This window comes from Argopecten irradians, chromosome 13 (genome assembly GCF_041381155.1).
Source record: "Argopecten irradians isolate NY chromosome 13, Ai_NY, whole genome shotgun sequence".
Classification (NCBI taxonomy): Eukaryota; Metazoa; Mollusca; class Bivalvia; order Pectinida; family Pectinidae; genus Argopecten; species Argopecten irradians.
This window is the reverse complement of record NC_091146.1, coordinates 11,152,097-11,170,015: the sequence shown is the minus strand read 5'-3', so window position 1 is coordinate 11,170,015 and position 17,919 is coordinate 11,152,097. Positions and strand designations below refer to the sequence as shown.

The 17,919-nt window shown below is 35.9% G+C and overlaps 1 long non-coding RNA gene across 1 annotated transcript in view; it reads right to left on the bottom strand.

Annotated features, from left to right (window-relative positions):
- LOC138305978 (uncharacterized) overlaps positions 1 to 17,919 on the bottom strand; it is a 285,191-nt gene that overhangs the window by 5,636 nt on the left and 261,636 nt on the right. The gene's annotated exons all lie outside the window — the stretch shown is intronic.

Sequence of the window (17,919 nt, the reverse complement as noted above, 5' to 3'; positions counted from 1 at the left end):
CTGCTAACTTACTTTAATTATGTGTGTGTGAGAGAGAGAGTGTGAGCATGTCATATATGTGCGTTATGGTTTTCTATTCATGGCTAATATATGTTTTTTATGGATGTTTCATAACGTACAATTTGATGTTTTTAAGTATTGTGAATGAGTATATATTCAAGTGTTTGTGTGTTAGTGTCCATTCATATATAAAGTGTAAAATGTTCGAAAATAAAATAAAAAAAAGTCACATAGACCATAGGCTATCAGACGAAGGAATTATGCAAACAACAAAATAATGTGACATTAGACCTGCATTAATAAAATCAACATCACACCATGCGATTTCCCTGAAAATCATAGAAATAAAACATTCCTTAAAAGGCAGCGGGTTTTGGAAAATAAATAATAGTGTCCATAGCAATATAATTAATTTTTCTTTGTTTTCATACCAAATCTGGCTTTCTGATTGGTCAATATATTTTTTTTGCATACCACTATGAAAAAAAAAATCCGAGAATGGCGCGAAACCCCGACGTTTTCGTGACGTCACAATAGAGACATTGACGTTGCGTATTGATTCGGAAAAAAGAATCCCTTGAAAAACCACTATAATGTTACATTTAAACATACTTCATTTTATCAAATAGAGTATAAAATTAATTATAAGTATTGATGTCACTATTTTTTAATTTTATCGGGTTATGAAAAAAAAATTGTTTGCAAACTTTTGTGAGAATCCGCTACGCGGATTCACACAGTTTGCAAACAAATTTTTTTTTCATACCCCGATAAAATTAAAAAATAGTGACATCAATGCTTAAGTAAACTATCAGAATAAAACAAATTGATAAAACAACATAACCACCACTGTCAACAACACAACATAGAGAAACGACTTAGCTGGGACACATGTAAGGTAGAAGTCAAGGAACACACCATCAAATTCTGTAAAGAACAAGCAAAACTTAACAAAAACAAATATAGCGGAAACGGAACAGAAGTTACAAGCTGATTTAGATAAACAAGGTCCAGAGGGGCTGTATCGCTCACCTACTTTTTTAATTGTTAATTTTCAAACGTTTTACATAGTACATATAAATGGACACCAACACACAAACAGTTGCATACACACTCACTCATTCACTCACAATACTCAGACATTAAGGTGTACGTTATGTTACATCATATATACAACATTACATAGCATGCCATAGTGTTACACTTCATTATATGCATGCATGTATACTAACATGACACCATATAATTGGAGTGATACATGCATGCAAACATGCATGTACATAGATACGCGCATGCATGCATAGATACATGCATACACACATACCATAACAACACGCGTGTACACAAGCATACACATATACATTATGCACATATATACCCATGCATGCATACATGTATACATTCATGCGTGTAATCAAGCATACATACCATAGCAACGTATACATATTTTTTTTAGTAATTATCACACAGACTCTTACAATTAGAAGTTAGCAAATTTGACCCCACAAATTGATTAATGTTGAATTCCACCATATAAATATAGATAAAGATACTATACGACTATGAGTGCTATCCAATACGTTGTAGTTTCAGAGATAATACGAAAACAGTAGCCTAATTGACCCGTTCGGCCCGTGCCTCAGGCCCCGTGGGTCAGCCCCATCATTTGTACAATTTTGAATCCCCGCCCTATAAGGATGCAACCATTACATTATGAGTGCTATCCCATGCTTAGTTTCAGAGAAGTGGTTTATATGGAAATAGCCAAATTGACCCCTTTTGGCCCCGCCTCTCATGCCCCCAGGGTATCAGCCCGACCATTTGAACAATTTGCAGTCAGTACCCCATAAGGAAGCTACCAGTCAAATTTTGTTAAGTTTCGACCAGCGGTTATGGAGAAGAAGTCGATTGTTGACGGACGGAGAGACGACGGACGCAGAACGCCGGGGTATCGCATAAGCTCACCTTGGTCCTTCGGACGAGGTGAGCTAAAAGACAAACATCACGGACACTGAAATTTCCAAATTAAGATGATCTAAAAAATAGTATAGAACCAGCCTATGAATATAAGGCTAAAGGTGGACAACTCCGGTCAAGAGCAAACATTAATCAAAGTACTGAAAGTACTGAGACTTAAGCCTAAAAAACGTTACAAATCAAGAATTCTGATTTGCATTGATAACATAAATGATAAATCTCAATGTACAACACCATGGCCATCAATTGTTGTCAAATTGCAATGGTAAAGAAATTTTTATATAGATTTTTAGAGTTAATTTTCTATTTCCTTCTATTCAAAACAAAAAACATGCGTTATGCAATACAATAATCCAAAAACATTGCAATTCCTTAGATAAATGAATTTGATATTGGTGAACATCATATCATACACATCATGTTAATTCCCAGTTGGACAACTATAAATTCCAGGTAAAAGTGTTGTATTATAAATGCAAGCACTCTATCATAAGATGACAATTTGTTTCATTATTGATAAACAAATAGCAAATCACAAAGTAGGGTCGACCATGAGTCAATGATTTATAAATATTTCCTTCTCTCTTTCTTTTGAGAAAATGGCAAAAAAATGTCATTTGTCACTCCAAGATTTTGTTATTATGTGTACCTTGTATTTATCATATCCTTTAAATCCCTTTATGGCAATCTTCAATTTACTCTGACAACATCAATTGGACAGTATCCTATATATTATTTCTTCGTGCATATGCATATTATTTCTTTCATTCCTGCATATTTAATCGATATTGATTGAAAGGCTTTTTTTGTATCATTAGCAATGTCCATAAAGCTAGAGCGCATCATGAAATTTGCCTCCCTCCAGTTGGTATTCCTATTGACTATGAATGCCAACTGAAAGCCAATGCTTATATTAATATTTACAATCTGAACTCACTCAAGGTTATCTGTATTTTACGCAATATCATAAGCCACCTATATTTCAAATTATTTTGTAAATGTTGAAAATATCAAAATACATTTTAATTTCCATGTATACTTTTCAAGCCATCATTAGGTAATAGAAGCTTTTTTTAGGTATTTTATTTCAACATAAGTATGTTAATTTAACACTGTTTGTGTCCGTTTTTATCATAATGATGGAATTCAGTCTGTTTTATGAAAAATAGATTGTGGTTTTTATCTAAGAAGCATGCATTATGGGGAATAAACACAAAGAGTATATTCTGCAATCATAATTTGAATAATAATAAGGTATTGAACATGAAACAGTGTCTCATTAAATTCAGTGATTTCATTCTGATGTACTGAAATACAGTTTCTGTGGTTTATTTTATTCATATATGATTTTCATATGTATTTGAGGAAAAGGCAAAAAAGATGATTTCAAGGCCATTACATTAATCATAGAAATGATCATGCCTCACAAGTATATATGGATTTCATGATTTTAGTGACACCTCCAAAGTTGCATCTTTGTTAAGCTAGCGAGATGCTAACAACATATTTCATTTTGAACATTAGTTTACATTAATTTTAGAAGAAATGAAATTGTAGACCATAATTTGACTTCATGGTCTGAATGTATGTACTTGTTTCACTTATAACCATAGATGTAAATGTAATATTTTTTGCAATACTGCCACAAATGGTAATATAATTTAAAATGATTTTTAGTTTTAATTTATGTTGATTATATGACATTACAATGGTGCAAGATACACTATTCTGTTTTTACAATTATCATTATAGTAAAAAAAAAATTTAATGATAAATATATGACTAATTCATTATAAAAACGTTAAGCTGTTAGGTAGATTTATATTCCCCAGAAAACAGATACTGTGTGTTATTAAGCTTAATTCAAAGCTTTGTGTATCTATCAGCAGTCAAATGTCTTGTGACCGACTTTGATATCGATTATTTCAACAATATTCAACTGATCAAAGAAAAACCATATATATGTTTATTTGACTTTTTTCTTTATCAAAAAATTCTTATAAATAAAAGAAAAGATTTTAAAATAAAGAAAGCTAAAGTCTTATATTCATTAAAAACAGTGTTTTGTACTACACTCTTGTGTTGCTCACTTATTATGTATGCAAGTAAAACCATGCACACATAATGACAGCCTTATATTGTGTTTAAACTGAGGTCTGTTTTCAAAAGCATTATTTAATGTACACGGAAAGAAAGTTTGATTAATTTACTTTTTTTTAATTATAACCTTTAGGTCTATAAGACTTAGATAGCAAGATCAGTAACAGAAATTATGTGTTTAAGTTAGATGGGGGAGTCACCAATGTGTATAGATTGTGTGGACAGCAGTTAGCTGGAAGGTAAGGTACTAGCCTAGCTGTGTATTAGGTGCCATTATATACATGCAGGCACAGGGGGAGTAGGAGGGGGGGAGAGGATTGAGATGTACATGTAGTACACAGTATAGATCAACAGCATTTAAATTAGAGGAGAGGGGTGAGATGTAGTACACAGTATAAGGTCAACAGCATTTAAATTAGCGTGTCATAGGTCAACGGCATTTAAATTACTGAGTTGAAAGGTTACTGAAAGTAGTGCCTATGACTCAAGCCATACAAAGTATGGCTTAAGTCAAAAACATATATATAGGCTTTTTCATCAGGCAAATATATTATATATTCTGGTTAGATATTGCATATGTGTACAAATGACAGGTTACTCATGTTAGTACAACATAAAATTATATAATAATAAGGAACCCATCTATACACCAGACTGTTACGTCGCTGAGAAGTAGACATTTGCCCTGGAGACGCAACACGAGTATGTCTCAAATACCGAGTCTACATTAAGTCTTGAAGATTTGTATAAATAATAATTAAAGATTTCTAAAATAATACTTATTATACCATATTACGTCCCCTTGTTAATAATTATTTAAAATTAGTTATAATTTGAAATAATTAAATAATAGACTTCCAAAATAATACTAATCATACCATATTAACTTCTTTGTGTAGGTAGCTTGAACAATTCATGTAAGCAAAATAAGAAGAAAAACAATCTATATGACTTCGATATATTTATGATAATTATGCTGTTATTAGAATAAAAATGAAAGTCTATTAACGTTATGATATAATTCAAAGGAAGTTCTTTGTTATTGTGTAAAAATGTACTGAATTGTGTGTGTTATGTTATTAGAAGGTCGGAGCAACAACAATTAAATGTGTGTGTTATATCACATCACTACTCCGCCTCGAACATAAAAAATGGGCAGTTTATAGATACATTTCATTCTCAGCGCATTAGCATGTGAGATAACTTCTCATAAGTATACAAAATATGTAAAATATGTATAAGTGTCAAACAAATAAAGTATATTAAATATTAAAAGAACCTCCATATGAATATTAAGTTATAACAACAGCATAACCATGAACAAGTCATTATTAAAAAATAAATGCTACGCGTATTAGTTGTTTAGAAAACGTTATAAAACTTTAAACAAAAAATGTACTGTTAATATGAACAGAGTTTAGCTACCATAATTATAAAATATATATTAATAAGATATCTATAGGTATTATTTAACCTTGGGCACAATTTGTCATATATCTATAGAGCGGAAGCAGATATGTCTTCAGGCAGATACCTGACCAACCATTACAAAATGTGTTTACTATAAGACAAAGGATTTTAAATAACTGAAAAGAATAACGTATGTGTTCATATTTGAAATGTTAACCATGTCAGCAGAACAAACCAGACGTTTAAAATATATATTGTATAAAAATGTATTTGTGTAAATGAAAAATAATAATTTAAAACAAAAAGGTATGTTGAGTAACTTTCTCTGTTAATGACATAAATGAACAGCACAAGTCATTGCATTTTAATAGAAATGAAATTAACAAAACATTATTTATCCAAAAATCAGCTCAGGGAAAAAGTATAAAAATGAAATTGATAGTATGGTAATATGAAATCTTTAGGTTTAATGAAGTAGATTATATTTACCACATTGAATAAAAAAATGTATTACATTACTACATAACGTTTCGCTTAGAACAATTATCATTCTGTTATATGTATGTAAACAATAATAATAAATTTACTTATACGTTGTAGCTTAAAACATATGATATTTAGATGAAAACAAATTAAAAAATATGTATAATTATATCAGTTTAGAAAACAATAAAACACTATACATTACCAAAAAGTAAATTCTAATACATAAAAACACATATATAAACGTCAAAAATAAAAATAAAAATAAAAAAGTAATTACAATTCAGTTTTGTTTGTCTTCTGTCTTCGACCTTGTCTTTTAAGTTGATGGCTCATTCACGTTGCTGGTTGTGTAGTGGTCAGTAGGGTGTTGTTGGTAGTCTCTGTATTTTGGTTCCTCTTGTTTAATTCTTTGTGTTGTTTGTGGCGATGGGTTTCGGTGGCTGTGTTCTTTTGGCACTGATGATCGTATAGTGGAGTAGCTCCGTGAAGTGTTCCATAGTCTGGTCTGTAAAATAGTGTTGTCCGCGAAGTTTTCAATCCCAGGTACGATCGCATGTCAACGGCGCCAGTATAATATTTTAAAGTGTGATGGTGTATGGCTTGATGTGGGTTGTTGGTTCATCGTCCGTGAGGTTCACGTCGATGTAGTTGTAGACTTGAAAGACGAAGGACTCCAATGTTGTGTCGACGTTTTATTTCATTCTGTGATGCTTATTTACATTTCAACGAACAATAACGTGTAAGCATGGTTATTACAAGCACACAGAGTAATAATGTGGTTGGCCCCGAAATGGGACCAGACACAGGGTGTGTCCGCTATCCGTCCCTCTACTCTGTATATCTGAATATCACTCCCAGCCCCTTATATATTCTGGTTAGATATTGCATACGTGTACAAATGACAGGTAACTCATGTTAGTACAACATAAAATTATATAACAACAAGGAACCCATCTATACACCAGACTGTTACGCCGCTGACAAGTAGACATTTGCCCTGGAGACGCAACACGAGTATGTCTCAAATACCGTACATTAAGTCTTGAAGATTTTAATAAATAATAATTAAAGATTTCTAAAATAATACTAATTATACCATAATATGATTTCTTATTTACTCGCTTCCCTTTGCTTCACTAAGTGAAGGGAGGTAACTCCGGAAGAAGCAATAGACTGCACATACTAACACGACATTATAATCAATTTTTCTTTGTTTTCATACCAAATATGGCTTTCTGATTGGCCAATAGTTTTTTGCATACCACTATGAAAAACAAGAGGCCCAGAGGGCCTGTATCGCTCACCTGGTTTGTAATGCCTAGTAATGTTCTGAATACAAGTTCATTGTTTCTTTTCTGAAGGAATTTGAATATTAACCTCTAATTCCCCTATTGGGCCCCACTCTTTCTGCTCCAAGGGGTCAAAGTCAAAATTTATACAAATTCTGTTAACCCCAAAGATGTTTCTGGGCCAAACTTGGTTAAAATCCAAGCAGAACTATATGACAAGTAGCGATTTATAGGATTTACCTCTATTTGCCCTATTGGGCCCCGCCCCTTTTGGCCCCGGGGGATCAGAGCCAAAATTTACACAAGTTCTGTTCCTCTTCCTCCAAGGATGTTTCTGGCCAAATTTGGTTTCAATCCATGCAGAACTCTAGGACAAGTAGCGACTTATAGGATTTACCTCTTTTTCCCCAATTGGTCCCGCCCCTCCTGCCCCCGGGGGGTCTGAGCCAAAATTTATACATGTTCTGTTCCCCTTCCCCCAAGGATGTTTCTGGCCAAATTTGGTAACAATCCATGCAGAACTTTAGGACAAGTAGCGATTTCTAGGATATACCTCTATTTCCTCTATTGGGCCCCACCCCTCCTGGCCCCGGGGGGTCAGAGCCAAAATTTATACCAGTTCTGTTCCCCTTCCCCCAAGGATGTTTCTGGCCAAATTTGGTTAAAATCCATGCAGAACTCTAGGACAAGTAGCGATTTATAGGATATACCTCTATTTCCCCAATTGGGCCCCGCCCCTCCTGCCCCCGGGGAGTCAGAGCCAAAATGTATACAAGTTCTGTTCCCCTTGGCCAGAAACATCCTTGGGGGAAGGAGATCAGAAAATTGTTTAAATTTTGGCTCTGACCCCCCGGTGGCAGGAGAGGCGGGGCCCAATAGGGGAAATAGAGGTAAATCGCTAATAGTCATATAGTTCTGCTTGGATTTTAACCAAATTTGGCCCAGAAACATCCTTGGGGTTAACAGAATTTGTATAAATTTTGGCTTTGACCCCCTGGAGCAGAAAGAGTGGGGCCCAATGGGGGAATTAGAGGTAAATATTCAAATTCCTTCAGAAAAGAAACAATGAACTTGTATAGCGTTATAGCGTATTGAAAATTAATTGGATATGGTGTCATGATAGCCATCTTCGATTTGGGATCAACCAGAGATGTAACAACACATTGTCAAGATAATATCAGGGTCATTCCAGGCAAGTTTCAGCCATTCATTTTCACAACTTTGATCGCCCTTTATCCCACTATACCACCGGCCAAATATGAGAACCCTTGACCTTTCAGTTAGTTAGAAGTAGTCGTTCAAAGATTTTAGCTCATTTGACCCCCTGTGACCTTGAAAGTAGGTCAAGGTCATTCATTTTCACAACTTCGGTAACTTTTTTGTTTGTTTGTTTGTTTGATTAATTAACGTCCTATTAACAGCTATGGTCATGTAAGGACGGCCTCCCATGTGTGCGGTGTGTTGCGTGTATATTGTGCTGGGTGCATGTTTTGGGAGACTGCGGTATATTCATGTTGTGTCTTCTTGTATAGTGGAACTGTTGCCCTTTTTATAGTGCTATATCACTGAAACATGCCGCCGAAGACACCAAGCAACACATCCCACCCGGTCACATTATACTGACAACGGGAGAACCAGTCGTCCCACTCCCTGTATGCTGAACCATTCATCCCAGCATACCATAGGCCAAATATGAGTGCCCTGGAAATTTCAGTTAGATGGTTAGAAGAAGTCATTCAAAGATTTTAACCTATTTGACCCCTGTGACCTTGAAAATTTTCACGACTTTGGTAGCCCTCCATCCCAGCATGCTACAGGTACAATATGAGTACTTTAGGCCTTACGGTTAATGAGGAGAAGTCGTTTGAATGAAACGTTTACGCACGGCGGACGGCGGGCGACGACGGACGGTGCATGATGACTATAGGTCATCCTGACCCTTCGGGTCAGATGACCTAAACCTAACATTTTAACTTAAATATATAGAATATGTGTGAAATATAAGGAACTTCCAATATCTAGCATTGAAAAAAGGATATGTGAATTACCAATATTTAAAGTTGAGCCATCTATCTGAGTACGAAAACAAACTAAACAAAATGCTCATAAATGTGTTTTTCCTATATAAACTATAGTAAATTGTATCCCCTCCTTAGGGGGAACACGAGTCTCAAGGGTGATATAATTCACATTTTATAAAGGACCTTAAGACTTTTCGATCTTTGAATAGTATTTGTTTCTACCATTTCCAGAATTTTAGAATATTTTTAAAGTCTGATATCCTATTACAAATGACCAAATAATGCTCAAAAATGTGTTTTCCCTATATAAACAATAGTAAACTTAACCCCCTCCCTTCCCTAGGGGGAAACGTGAGACCCCAGGGTCATATAATTCACAATTTTTGTAAATGACCTCAAGACCTTTCTATCTATAAAGAGTATTTGATTCAACTATATCTGTGAGTAGAGCAGATTTTTGAAATTTCAGGCAATTTTACACCTTGTGGCCCCTCCTACAGCCCCCTGGGGGGTTGGCGTCATATAATGCACAATTTTGATAGGCCTTATACCTTAGAAAGTTTCATTGAAATTGCTTTAGAAGTTTTGGAGAAGAAGTCGAAAATGTAAATTGTTTAGAGACACACAACGGACAAAAGGCGGTTAGAACAGGTCACTTGAGACATCGTCTCAGGTGACCTAAAAACTAAAAAAGAGGCTCAATTGTCCTTAATGGTCAACTGACTTAATACAGGAAGCAGGTTTTGGGGTTGCAGGTTCGAGCCCAACTGGCGGCACACTACTGTTGCATTGTTACATTTGGTGTCATAAAACAATGCAAGTGAAAGCTATACGAGATTGAGAACCTGAGTTGGTTTGTGTTTGGGGCGAACGCGTTTGAAAGGAGGGGGGTAGTGTAGCAGGTTCTAATTGTACATAGTGATACGGTCGCCTTCTAGCTTCGCGCTTGTGAGAATTTCCCTTTAGCTCAATCGGTAGGGCGGTGGACCAGTTACTCCGGGGATTCGCGGGTTCGAGTCTGGCTGGCGGCACACTACTCTCGCCCTGTTACATACAACATATACCGTAGTAAACTGATATACACAGTAAGTTGTTTACAGATTGTAGCATATTTGATTCATGTGACTTTGAGTGAAGGTCAATGTCATTCAGTGAACAGTTCTTCTTTCAAGCATGCTGCATACCCAATATCAGTACCCTAGGCCTCTTATTTATTCACAAAAAGGTCAGTGGGATTCTTTTGAAAAGACTCAGTTGCCCTTCATGCGAGCATGCTACAGGTTCAATATCAAGTCCCAACGGCTATAATTAGTAATTTACAAGAAACTGTTTGAATAGTTTAGCCTTGTTCACCCCTATGACTTTGAATGAATGTCAGGGTCATTTATTTGAAAAAAAAACCTTGCATAACGCAGGCCCAATGAGAACCCTCAGCAATTCGATTATTGAGAAGAAGTCGTTTATGATGCATGATGACAATAGGTCATCCTGACCCTTTTGGTCAGATAAGCTAAAAATTACATAAAGGAAGTGATTTTATCATAAAATTTTTGAAATGAGGTGTTGCATGGCCACCCACTATCGATTTTATAGTTTGTGGTGCAAATGCATAAATCGGTTCATAATACGTATTGAAACAGTGTTGATTCCATGTATAATTTATTCATGCGACTACACCACCACCTTTTAAAAGTTTTACGTTAGATTCCTCTTTGTGTGCCTTTGATAATCAAATGAAGGCCTACACAATCTGAAAAGAAATTATTTTGTTGCCATATTATAGCATTTGATATTAACGGAAACAACAAATTTATCATAAATGATGAGGTTTTCTTGCAATTTCCAGTTCTATTCGTATTTTTTTCTTAATTATTCTTTGAAAACAATGATAAATCTCGAGTACCCAAAATTTTTAGCAATAGAAAATATCGTCATATATCATTTATTAACTCACATAAATATTGTGTCGATGCATCATTGGATATGCCGACATTTTAGAACTTTTTTGACGTCTACCCCCTTTATTTCTCGGCAATATCAAAGCACCAAGCATATTGAGGGTTAAAAACTTTAAACGAAATGTCCTTCTCTTGGCTCAGTCATGTATCAAAAGCTGCCTTAGCGACGTCAGACTTTAAGTCAATAGTATCCATGTAAGTTTCTGTATCAATGGATGGTCAATCTGACCTACATATTGACCTTTGATATACATCTAAATAAAACAACAGACCAGAGAGCCATAACGGTCATCTGACTACCTTGGCAATAGTCGTGTTTTCAAGATGGTAGCTGTGGCAGTCAGCTTGCATTTTGGACCGACCGGAAAAATAACAACACTTGGTTGGGACAATGTCTGGATTACAATACTTACAGTGCATAGGTTTTAATTTTATACGTACGGATAAGGCATCAAAGTAAGTTTTGACAGTACTGCCAAAAAGCATTACATTCATTTTCACAGTGCAGTAAAAATTGTGGTCTTTTATTTCATTTCACATTTGTGCAGATATAAATAATTGTTAAGTGACTTCTGCAGATACATTTGTCATCTCAACATACATAAGATTATACAACAAAACTTTTATTGCCCATAAATTCTGTGTTGTAAATAATGCTGATGAGGCATATGTGTGTCTGTCTCTTAATATTTTCATAGCGTAAATTCAATTCTTATGGTTGTCAACATATTTCTGATGAAATAATATAAATATGTTGCCCATATAACTTTCTATTTAGTATAACGTAAGTGAAACCTTAGATATTCACCAAAAGAATATGCTGCTGCTTTGTCGCTACGTCGTAAACCTGTGATCACTAAGCAGGATTTCATTATTAACCCGTGACCTAAAGTTGAAGTTTTTAAAAATATTAACAAGAGGTTCCAGAGGGATATTGGAGCCTAACAAAGATTGATCTATGTATGACAATTGAAAGAGGGATCTTTTCTCTGCTTTTCAAACTTCAACTATCAAAATTCAAGATGGCGGCCTGTCGGCCATCTTGTTGACTGATCGATCCAAAAATGCAATATGCTTAACTAGAGCCCTAGGAGAACCTACAGAATTTAGGAAATATCCCTTTACTACTTCCTGAGAAAGAGTGGTAACAAACTTAAACTATCAAAATTCAAAATGGTGTATAGTGCCATTTGTATAGTGCTATATAACTGAAGCAACACGCCGCATCCGTTCACATTATACTGACAACGGGCGAACCAGTCGCCCTAATCCCTTAATGCTGAGCACTAAGCCGAAGCAGAAACTACCAATTTTATAGACTTTGGTGTGTCTCGGCCAGGGTATAGAGTCAAGAGCCTACCTCACAGGGGCGACCGCTCAACAGAAAGGCAAAAGTGAGGCGATGTCCAGGGATACTTTAGGAAGTTACATAGAAAGAAAAATAAGATCATGCGATAGGGGCAGCAGGTACAATTCTAACCCCTACCTGCAGCGCAGAAGAGATTAAAAATTAGACAGAAGGAAAGAGTTCCTAACAAGCAATTCAATACCTAAGGTCCTGAAACTTCTTTCATCATCACTTGTTACACCCTTAACTATACTCAACAAAACATTATCAGCTGGCTTTGTTCATTTATCTTAAACACTTTCTAGGAAAACCTTTGATCGTGTTTTGCACATTGGCTTACTTTATAGTGTATGAAATTGTAAATTGTCAGATAAAAGCGGACGTCCCTTCGGAGCTCAGTTATTCCTAATTTACATAAATGACATAACTGAATGTATGACAAATGATAAAGATTATATGCAGATGATACCTCTCTAAGATACATGAATTAGTCTATGTAATGACCTTGAAAACATAAATAGTCTAAACAAGAGGCCCAAGGGCTTTAACGGTCATCTGGCTATCTTGGCAATAGCCGTATAGGAAAGAGAATTGGTGTCATGGTAGCCATCTTCGATTTGGGATCAACCAGAGATATAACAACATTTTGTCAAGATCATATCAGGCTCATTTCATGTTTCAAGTTTCAGCTAAATTGCACTAGTAGAACTTGAGAAGTTCAAAATGTGTTTTCAAGATGGCATCTGTGGCAGCCATCTTGGATTTTGGATCGACATGAAATATAACAACACTTGGTCGGGACCATGTCAGGATCATTTTATGCGGGTTTCAGCTTAATTACACCAGTAGAACTTCAGAAGATATTCAAAATTAAAGATTTGGGAATATTTGACTCTCGTGACCTTGAAAGTAGGTCAAGGTCATTAATGTCCACAACTTTGATAGCCCTTTATCTCAGCATGCTACTGACTAAATATGAATACCCTAGACCTTTCGGCTAATTAAAAGGTGTAGTTAAAATATTTTAGCTTAATTGACCCTTGTGGCCTTGAAAGAAGGTCAAGGTCATTCATTTTTATAACTTGGTTGTCCTTCATCCCAGCATGCTACAGGCCAAATATGAGTACCCTGAACCTTTCGGTTAGTTAGAAGTAGTCGTTCAAAGATTTTAGTCTATTTGACTCCTATGACTTTGAAAGCAGGTCAAGGCCATTCAATTTCCCAACTTTGGTAGCGCTTCATCCCAGCATGCTACAGGCCAAATATGAGTACCCTGGACCTTTCGGTTAGTTAGAAGAAGTCGTTCACAGATTTTAGCCTATTTGACCCCCGGTGACATTGACAGTACGTCAAGGTAATTAATTTTCAAACCTTTTGTAGCCCTTCATTCCAGCATGCTACAGGCCAAATATGAGTATCCTGGATCTTTCGGTTAGTTAGAAGAAGTCATTCAAAGAATTCAGCCTATTTGACCCCTGTGACCTTGAAAGTAGGTCAAGGTAATTTATTTTCACAACTTTGATAGCCCTTCCTCCCAGTATGCCACAGGCCAAATATGAGTACATTGGGCCTTATGGTTTTTGAGAAGAAGTCGTTTGAATGAAAAGTTTACGCACGGCGGACGGTGCATGATGACTATAGGTCATCCTGACCCTTTGGGTCAGATGACCTAAAAATGGAATATTAAATTCAATTCAGATAAACCAGAATCACTTACTTTCAGTCGCAAAACGCCAAGTAATGTTCTGAATACAGGTTCATTGTTTCTTTTCTGAAGGAATTTTAATATTAACCTCTAAATCCCCTATTGGACCCCACCCCTCCAGCCCCCAGGGGGTCAGAGCCAAAATTGATACAAGTTCTGTTCCCCTTCCCCCAAGGATGTTTATGGCCAAATTTGGTCACAATTCAAGCAAAACGCTAGGACAAGTAGTGATTTATAGGATTTCCTCTATTTCCCCTATTGGGCCCCACCCGTCCTGCCCCCGGAGGGCCAGAGCCAAAATTTATACAAGTTTTGTTCCTCTTCCCCCAAAGATGTTTGTGGCCAAATTTGGTTACAATCCATGCAGAACTCTAGGACAAGTAGCGATTTATAGAAAATGTTGACGGACGGACGGACGGACGGACGGACGGACGGACGACGGACGCCGCGCCATGACATAAGCTCACAGGTGAGCTAAAAATCACAAGCATCTGCGTTGATTTTTCTCTGATGATGGTAAATTGCACCACAATAGTAATCACATCTACAAAAGTGCATGCAATCGTGTAAACTTATTAACTCTTTCCGACAGGATTTTATCCTCCCTCTTTCTCGATACCAAGGGGACTTACTATTTTAACCAACGGTATTTATACATATATTATAGTATCAAGGGTATTAACTCGACGCACGGTCCGACGGTAGAGAAAAACAGACAATTATATTAAAATCGGTGTTTTTTAATAAACGGGTTCTATACACCAGTGATGCATAACTTACCTTAAAGAGAAATAATTTATCTAGGGTCAGCTGCATATTATGTGCTATTCAGAAAATCCGCTTTGTTCTGCGCTCATGATGATTTTGAGGTCAAAGGGTGAAATTTCACATTTTTCATTGTTTAAATCCTCATTAATTAAATATTATAATAAAGATAATATTTTTATTTGGAGGTGTTATGTCCCGTACTTTGTAGAAACCCCATTTAAACATCACGGTACTCACTTAGTTTAACCAACTCCGTCATATTAATTTGTTCTTCGGAACTACATATTTTTACATAATGCAGTCACGATATGTAAAATTCAGAAGTATTAAGAATATCTGGGTATAAATTTTCTGAAACTAAACTAATTTGTTATACCGTTTAAAAATCTCATTCACTTCACTAGTATATAATAATAAAAATTTTATACATTTCGTTACCCGGGAGAGAACTTACATAGGTATAGCCTGTTGATCAATCCCTTTTCAATTTAATTGAAATAAATTTTATTCGACTTTTTCGATCATGTAACATAGACAACAATGATAAATTATCCACTCTACACTCTACATTAAAACATCTTTCACTCCGTGTCACAAAGCCTCAACTGAATATTCACACATGGGAGTTCTAGCCAGTTGTTTCAAAAAAGCGAGACAGTGGCCGCCCACATAATGTGTCGATGCATAAAAATAATGGATTGTCGTAAAATACAACTTTCACAAATGGAAAAAAAGCAATCACGCCTTCAATGCATTGCTATGTTCATTCGAACACAAGGCTACACAATGGAGAGGCTTCCTATCATAAAATACTCTCACACTGTACATGTATTATTCCCTATCAGGAACTCATGTTATCATTTAGAATTTGGCACATACTTTGTCAAACTATAATATACTGTAGTTACATCATAGCGAAGTATATCTTTTAATTTTAAAGATTTAAAAGGTGCACATTAAGGTGTGCATTTTCTATCTCTTCCATGGTAACAATTTGAACGGACGCTTAATACATATTTCGACTATTGCATATATATTTAATCTCAGCGTAAGTGATGAAATTATCAGTATTCAGAACAGAGCTACGTTCTTTCGTTCATATACCTACTGATACAGAGATATATTATGTTTTATAGGGACTAAACGCAATTCTCCAAAAAGGCCTGGAAAACCGTACAACGATGCATTGGGTAAGAATGAAAAAAAAAATATATGCTTTGTTTGATTGATTAATTAACGTCCTATTAACATGTATGTGGTGTTTAACGTGTGTGTAGTGCGAGGTGCGCGTTTTGGAAGACTGCGGTATGTTCATGTTGTGTGTTCTTTTATAGTGGACCTCTTGCTTTTTCTATAGTGCTATATCATTGAAGCATGCTGCCGAAGACACCAAGCAAGATACCCAACCCGGTCACGTTATACTGACAACGGGCTAACCAACCGTCCCACTCCCTTAATGCTGAGCGCTAAGCAGGAGTACAAATTACCAATTTTACAGATTGTGATGCGTCTCGGCGAGGGGACAGAACCTAAAGCCTTCCTTACAAGGGCGAGCGCTCATCATAAGGCCCATAATTAGGTGTTGCCAAGGGATACGTAAGGAAGACGAAAGTTTTATTAAAATTAGTCGAATTTTTCAATGATGGTAATGATGTAAAATTAGTAACTTTTGTAACTGAAGACCTGGTTTAACCAAACTAACTGAAGAAAAATATTGCTGTTCGCGATAGAGAAAAAAATATGTCAGCGGTGGGGCTCATTGAAGAAACAAAATTGAAATACAGTTGCAATTGGGAAACATTCAAACTGTACATCATAGGAGATATGACACGATTTTAGAAGATATGAAAAAGATACAAGTTAAGTCCGTCCACACTTCTATACTTAATACATTGTTAAAGGTTGTAGTGCTGTTAGTCTAGTTTTTATGGACTTTTTATTTCTTAGGCAAGCTTTAATAGGGCTTATATATTTCTTTCATAATTCTATGTACATGGTATCCATGCCCCTTGCGTCCATCATTGGAACACATATTTATTAATGATGATTCTGCATCACGCACTTCATACACACTATACAAAGCACACTGACCACCTATTTTAACCTGGTGTCAGAAAAAACAGCCCTTTTGTCTTTTTGAAATTTTAGAATAAGTTAGATAGTAACAAGAGCCCGATGGGCCGAATCCCTCACCTGCTATCTGGAAATCATGATGCATACTTAAGACAAAAATGACTTAATAAGAATTTATATGAATTCCCCAGGTAGTGTCGGGTATATAGCCCTCTTGGTTCTGGGAAGTTGTTTTTGCATATTTAACCCTGTGGCCTAGCATGAAGATCAAGGTCATTCATTTGAATTATTTTATTCCGAGCATGCTTGATATTAGGTCTCGAAGGCAAGAGTTCTACTATGCAAGGAAACACAACACGAACATACCGCAGCCTCCCAAAACACGCACAATGCACTACATACACGTTACAACCCGCAAACATGGGAGGTCGTCCATACATGACCCTGGCTGTTAATAGGACGTTTATTAACCAAAGAAACTGCTCCAGGCTCTACATGTAATGACCCGAGATTTGCATGTGCCAGGTAAAGAGCGAGTTGTTAATTATATTTCGCAATATAGATACAAAGGTTGGAAATGTTAACTTAAAACAAGAGGTCAATGGTCACGGGCATACCGCAAAGATACATCAATACTGACACAGGACTGACTTCTGTAGTCGTGTCGAAATTCTCCCTCAACTGGAATGTCTATCACTTCTTTCTAAAAAGGGGGCATCTCAAATCTTGTGAATATTAATACATTTGCTCCCGAGAAACAATTGATGTATTGGTAAAGAACAGG